Source organism: Nelumbo nucifera, chromosome 1 (genome assembly GCF_055504915.1).
Source record: "Nelumbo nucifera cultivar China Antique chromosome 1, China Antique-T2T, whole genome shotgun sequence".
In the NCBI taxonomy this organism is placed as follows: Eukaryota; Viridiplantae; Streptophyta; class Magnoliopsida; order Proteales; family Nelumbonaceae; genus Nelumbo; species Nelumbo nucifera.
In genome coordinates this window covers 173,994,541-174,002,224 of record NC_142649.1, presented here as the reverse complement: position 1 = coordinate 174,002,224, position 7,684 = coordinate 173,994,541, and the positions used below count along the sequence as shown (strand labels likewise).

Here is a 7,684-nt window from a genome sequence, read left to right as displayed (position 1 = left end):
GTTGTTGTTTTTGAGGTTAATATGGTAGCAAATTCTAAGGAATGGATTTGGATACAGGAGCTACAAGACACATTTGCAGGAACAAAAGTTATTTCCAATCCTATACTCCCATTGAGGAAGGTGAGCAGGTATTCTTGGGCGATTCTAGTCCTGCTCCCGTTATTGGCAAAGGAAAGGTTCTCTTAAAACCAATTTCTGGGAAAATTCTACCCTTTCTAATAGGATTGTAAACGGTATCCAATTATCCGATTCTGAATTCGAATTTGATCCTATTAAGCATGATCCGAATTTGATTTATTTATAATTAGATCAAATAGTGAAAATAGTCGAATTTGTAATTTGAATACATCTATTAAATTCATTTTATTCCCTCACATTAAGCTTATACATACACACACCTTTGAAATGATAACTTAGATTTTTTTCTCTTTGCACCCAGAAATAAAACTTTCATTTAGAATCCATCATATGGGAGGGATCCATATTTGATCCAATTATAAAAACGGAATTGAATTTAGATTTGCAGCCCTAATTGGAAGCCTCCATTTAGAACCTCGCGTAGGGCCGAAAAATGGATAAAATTCAATGAATAGTAGCTGATTCAATTTTGATTTATTTATATTGGATTTGAATCAAATTATGATGATTGCAATAAGATATTAATAGTATAAACAAATTTTTATTAGTATAATAATTTGTTTATACCATTTAATAATATATAGTATATAATATATTAATAAAATAAATAATTTTTTTTTCAATTTATTTAACTGTTGTATATATAAGCAATTGTATACATCAAAATTCATATAAAATTAAAATTTTAAGTTTTTTTTTTTAATTTTTTAGATAAATAGGCAAAAATAGCTTTGGCCCGACCCCCAAAATTTTCACCGGAGAGGGTGGCATGGCCTGCAATTTGCGGGGGCCGCTATTTGAGCTTGAAAGTTTTCAAGTTCCAGACTGAACTTGGGCCTAAAAACTAGACATAGGCTTGGGTTAGTTTAAATAAAACCAACCCAAGCCTGCCCAGCCCAATAACCAGTGGTTGCTAGCAAGGTTCAAAAAATTGGCACGTATTGGCTGATACGTATCGTATCGGGAGCACCCCAATATGTCCCTACAGAGGATGTATCGGGATTTTGACTGATTCAGGGGGTGGAATAACCTTAAATCGATTTTAAAAAAAATAAAAAAAGTCAAAAAAGCATCGATACACTCCTTTTCGTGTATTGGTGTATTGATTTTTAGAACCTTGGGCTACACGCAGATATAACTCAATATCCAGTAGCCCGAGACTATTTTGTTGAAATGTATTTTGGTGGGAAATGGATCTAGTAATCACAGTAAGCATATTCAATGAACTTTGATAATATTCTGACAACTGTTAAAAAGTGGTTTTGGATGTTTTGGCTGTAGATATTTTAAGAAACAGGTGTGAAAAAGAAAAAAATTTGTAAGTACTATTAAAAGTTCTTACAACATTCTGCCCACCTGATCCGGACTGATTTTGGTGATATCAAACTCACTAGAACTGTGAGCTTTAACCTTTGTTTGAAGCTTTGCAGTGGTATCCTACAAGTTTTCTACAGTATTTTTTTATTATACCCGATTCAATTATGATTCAGTCCGGTTGAAGTGATTAACTTTTTAAAGCAATTGCTTTTTATTTGAAAAAAAAACGAAGAAGCAGACTCGGACAAAGTCCGAATCCAATCCGAGACCCCTAGATTCAATCGCATATCAGGTTGAATTCAGTTTAGATCATGAGCATGTTTGATGCATTTTTGGGAAGATGTTTGGTAGTTTTAACGGTTAAAAGATGTATTAAACTTTTGCATAAAGATTTGAATAACCTGAAGATAGTTTGGAAGATGCATGTCTTTTTGTGCATCTTTCCATATGAGAATAAAACGTAAAAAATTTCATTTTAAGTTTTTCGAAATTAATCCAAAATGAGTTTTTCGTATCTTTACATATTTTAACTTTTAACGATTAAATTTTTCGCGAATCAAACGAAAATAGATCAAAAATCGATCTACCAGCGATAGAGTGTAGACAACAAGGCGGACCCTGAAAAAGTCCGAAAAGGGCTGATACCGGCACTCCTTTGCCGCTTCAGAATTTGTCAGTGTCTTATACACGTCAATACACGCACCACGCCAAACAGTCCGCATCTGCATCTTGCGACATGTTTATAAGATAGTTTTGTTTTGCTCGGTACATGAAGCAACACTCACAGTTGTATTACTTACAGTACTGGACATGGTTCTCAGGATCTCTCTTCCGTTTCTGGCCTTAGCCTTCTTCTTGTCTTCGCCTACCTGAGCCGGAGAGACTGTTGTTTTCAAATATCCGGCGGTGTTCAACTTTGGAGATTCCAACTCCGACACGGGTGGGCTTATTGCAGCAGGGATCGGCGACCGTCTTGAGCCGCCCAACGGACAGACATACTTCCTCAAGCCGTCTGGTCGATTCTGCGATGGCCGTCTCATCATTGATTTCCTAAGTAATTTCTCTCCAACTTTATTGCAGGTTTTGTACTAGTCTAAATTTAGGCATTTATCTTTGTTTCAGCTTTTGCCTTATTTTCTGTTTTCATTGCAGAACTTGCAGCAAGGTAAAACCCAAAGCAAATTGAATCGGAATTTGTGTATTCTTCATTTACACTATAATGCATGTACCATGATTTCCACGTGGCAATTAGATGATGATAATTAATAAGTAATATATGCACACAATTTTTCTACAATCTTTTTATATTTCTACATGTATAAATATAATTTTAGTTTAGTATGGTTAATATATATAATATTAGAGTTGTGCCCAAATGTGTGTTTTTTCACAATTTTTTTTCTTGTTTTTGTCTTTTCTTATTTTTATTATTTATTACCAGAAAGGTTGAACTATTGACCCCAGCTAAATTATTTTTTTCTACTTTAAAATTTGTATTTTGTTTCTATCATCAATAAAATCAATAAAATAATTTTTGTTTCTAATACTTATTGTTTTAATATAATCAATAGAAAATATTAGAGATGTGTCAATTTTATAATTTTTACTTTTTGCAACTCTTTTTTTTTATTTTTATTTTAAAATTTTATTATTTAACTGTGTTGTCGTGTGTTGAGCTATTAATCATCAATAATTTAAAATGGGTATGACATTAAACAGAACAGAATGGTGAAATAGGATTCACGTACTTGGATGATGATGATGGTGATCATCGGTCAGCCTATTTGACTAGAATGATTGAAAAAAAATATGGGTTTTGTATTGTTAAAGAGTATTATGTATAGGTTTAATTAATTAAAATTTAATGGAAAGGTAAGTAATTTAAATATAAAATATAATGAAAGAAAATGGGAATTAATACCTTAAATGTAAAGCCTAATGAAAGAGTTTGATCAGTTGAATAAAGTAAAAAGTGGTACTTCAAATTGCATTCTCTACCCTTACAGTCATGGAATGACCAAATTAACAATAGAGCCATTCTAATCAAAAAAAAAATTCCACAAGCTCATTCGCACTATTAATGGTAAGATAGATAGATCTAAGCCAGCACTACATACAAACAAAAGGAGAATTAAGATTTGAGAATGTGATTGTTGTCTTATTTTAAGAGAATATGTTTCATGGAGGAGTTGAGGCTCCATGGCCACAAGGGCTCATACTGGTAATTCCTTTGAATTGCCTTAGGCTGTGTTTGGAACCAATGACGTTTCGAGGAATTATCTATTTGTTTTAGGCAAATGAAATGACTAATACCTTTCACACATTCACTTTTAACTTATGATCATACATGGAAAATCTCCCTACTGTTTCCTCTGCAAAAAACATAACAAGTTAGATCTACCTTATTGTTTTGTATTTTGAATTTTTGATGTAGTGGATGCAATGGGCCAACCGTCTCTAAATGCCTACTTGGACTCTGTTGGAGCACCATCTCTCAGCAGGGGTTGTAATTTTGCAGCTGCAGCCTCTACTATACTCCCACCAACAGTAACAATGACTATCAGTCCATTTTCATTTGGGGTTCAGGTGACTCAATTCCTTCAATTCAAAGCTCGTGTTCTTGACTTGCTGTCTAAAGGTATAATTTGTTTACTTGGTTTTCTTAGTTTTTTTTGGAGTTATCTGGTTGTTGATCACCGGAATTCTGCCTTCAAATTTAAATTGTTATTAATCACTATTGAGTTGCTGTATGCAGAGCAATCTTCTCCTTCAGAAACTCCTTCAGAAAAGGGTTAAATAAGTTTTAATTCAAGACAAAAAAATACATAGAATGATGTGGGTACCAATATAGGTCATAAAATGTGATGTTTCCTAGTTCAAATTAGCAATGTTATGAATCATATTGAGTTTTCTTCAGCTTATGCTTGCTATGGTGAGTGATTCCCATGCCCTATAATGGTTCTAGGCACCCTGTGAGTGATTCCAGGTATTTTCTCTCTTCTTTTTCTCCCTATTTTCTCTCTTATTCCTTTAAGAAGCCATTACAGCCATAAAACTCTGATCAAGAAGACCATTCAACATTCTCTAAGGACTAGAACTGAACTGGTCCTACATCAATGTAGCTCATATCATTTAAATCACAAAGGTTTTATTTTAGCACATAGATAGTAGGTCCCACTCAAAATACACTGGCAATGATGTTGGTCTCATTTTATATTTAAAGCATGTTTTTAAATCATAAATTGAACTTAGCTTAGTTTCTCAAGTCAAAATGTCAAATAAAAAATCCAACTCAAAGGCTTTCCACATAGATAGTGGATCCAAAATAAAACACATATAGTTGCCCTGCGCTGAGGACAAGGTCCTCCTTAGCTGGTGGATATATTAGTCTGGAATGTAGTTAAGAACCCAGAAAAAAGCAATAAACATTTATATCAAATATTGATACTTCTACGCACCAACTTGGTAAAGAATAAAAGAATCCAGCTTCTGAAGAAATTGAGAATGGAATCTCATTCTGTTTCACTCAGTGAAGTAGTGACGCTATCAGACCGAACTGCAAGAGAAAATACACTCCAAATCTACTGAAATATTTGAAGCTTTACAGTAATGAAATATCTGTTCAACACCATGCATCTACTCTTGAATACCTATTGCTCGCACTTCAGTTTTGCTACAATTAGAAAAGCTCATTGACAGACACATTCTTGAATTGATTATAGGCAAGAAACTAAATAAATACCTTCCCCAGAAAAATTATTTCGAGCAGGGGCTTTACACGTTTGACATAGGCCAGAATGATGTTAATAGTGCATTTTACTCTAAGACAGAGGATCAAGTTATTGATTTTATTCCAACCATTTTGTTGGAGTTTGAAGCTGGAATTAAGGTAAGTGAAGTTCTCCTTTCATGTATAAAGCCTTGTCCCTTCTTCCTATCGGTTTTCCCTTTATTTTATATTCAGAAAAAAAAAAGAGTTTAGAACTTTAGATATTAATTACTTCCACATCTCTAATAAATTTTTGCCCCCATCTTTCTCCATTCATATTAGTGTAGTTATATGATCAAGTAATTGAATGCAAAATTTTCCAATGTGTTTCTTACTTTCTGCTCTTCTTTCAGAGGTTATATGACCAAGGGGCAAGGAGGTTTTGGATCCATAATACTGGTCCTCTAAGATGCTTAGTTCGAAATATTGCCATATTTGGAAAAGATCCATCTAAGCTTGATGAGCTAGGATGTGTCAGCTCGCTTAATCGTGCTGCTGATCTTTTTAATTTGCAGCTTCATACTCTCTGTAAAAAATTACAGGGACAGTTTCTAGATGCAAATTTCACTTATGTTGATATTTACTCAATAAAGGCCAACCTTATCGCCAATTATTCTCAATATGGTAAGTAGAGCATCATTTATTATAGCTTGCTTATTCAAACCAATAAATCTGTGTCTCACACCCACACAACATGCACATATTTATGGTTCTTGATTTCTCTGCCTGAATTGTCAAAAGGCTTTTTGATTTGTTTCAGAAATGAGCTTCTTTTTGTATAAGGAGGGTTATCTATTAGCTTGAATGTTGGGTTTGTCTTCACCCTGATTCAGTAAATTAAAGGAGATTCAAATGTTGTGAAGGTCTAGCAGTTTTTTCTTTAACTATTAATACATACAATCTCCTGCTAGGTATTTTGTTTCTTCAAGGAAATTGGGACTTGAGAATTCTCAAGAAAGTATTAACTAATACTGCTAGAAAGCTGAGAACATGAGAACTTTGGTAAAAGGGCCAAAGGATCATGTCTAGAACCCAATTGTTTTTTTTATCGGTAATGTTCAAATTAAAGACCTTTGATCTTGCAAGATTGACAATTTTCAGGGTTTCAACAACCAATAATGGCTTGCTGTGGGTATGGAGGTGCACCATTGAACTATGACAGTCGGATCTCCTGTGGCCAGACGAAGACTTTGAATGGGAGCTTAGTTACAGCCAAAGGTTGCAATGATTCAACTAAATATGTAAACTGGGATGGAATCCACTACACTGAGGCTGCAAATCAATTTGTCTCAACTCAAATACTGACTGGAAAATATTCTGACCCACCTTTCTGAGGGGCCAATTTGCTTCTTGTTCTTTCCATGATCTAATAAATTCTATTTATTTTTTTTTAATTTCTAAGTACTATTATCCATATCTAACAGAAACTTTATCTGCAAATTAGAGCTATAAATCTAGTTGTAGCATCTCATTCTTCGTGATCAGACATAAAATGTCGAAGTTTGGGCTTAGGCCTACTTCCAATTACTTATGGAAGTTTGGTAAAACCACCCAGAAGAGGTTTGACCACATTATGTTGCAAATGAAGGTGCAGAGTGCTACATTCCTACCAATTATTTCCAATTACTTTGCATTTTCGCCCCCGCCCCCCCCCAAAAAAAAAAAGAAAAAGAAAAAAGAAAAAAGATTTTGAATGGAAGTCCAGAGAGCTACATTCCTACCCTTTTCCCATTGATATAACTGTATTTTGAAAGCTGCAACTGATTATTAGATTCATTGATGCCACCGCTGAATTGTTACCTTCCTCTTGATTTTTATTTTCTTTTGCTGCTAATCACTCCAAGCAGATATTATGTTTTATGATTCATTGTCACATATCCCTATATACATTTTAGTTTGTTTGATCATCGTCATCATCCAAGTCTTATCCCAATTATATGGAGTCGACTACATGAATCTAGTTTTTTCATTCCATTCTGTTTAAAGCCATTGGTGTTCTTAAATCACTTCTTACTATTTCAATCCATGTTCATTTTGGTCTACCCTTAGCCTTTCTAACCCCTTCAACTTGGAATATATCACACTTTTTACGGGGTCTATTGGTAATCTTCTATACATGTGACAAAATCATATTAGTCTATTTTCTTTTATTTTAACACTTACTGAAGCTATACTTGTTTTTTTTTTTTTTTTTCAAATGACTTCATTTCTGATGCTATCTTTTCTAATTTGTTTGATAGTTACAAATGAAGTATATGCCCAAAAAAGAAGAGGGTTGCGGAAAGGATGAACATGTGGAGACATTAATTTGCTAAATCCCTAGATTTAGGGGTGTTTAGCAATATGTATCATTTTGTTTTTCCATACAAAAACAACTGAAACATCAACTGAGTGATATAAAGGCCTTTTTTGCATTGTTTTTTCTTGGGGGCCTTTGTAATGGAAAAACGTTAGGCTTTA

The 7,684-nt window shown here is 33.8% G+C and overlaps 1 pseudogene across 1 annotated transcript; it reads left to right on the top strand.

Annotated features, from left to right (window-relative positions):
* Positions 1-2,257: 2,257 nt before the first annotated feature.
* LOC104596636 (GDSL esterase/lipase At1g54790-like) lies at positions 2,258-6,695 on the top strand (annotated as a pseudogene). The gene is made up of 5 exons (XR_016080677.1): positions 2,258-2,509; positions 3,890-4,093; positions 5,178-5,344; positions 5,578-5,848; positions 6,326-6,695. The product of XR_016080677.1 is annotated as a GDSL esterase/lipase At1g54790-like (transcript).
* Positions 6,696-7,684: the final 989 nt, after the last annotated feature.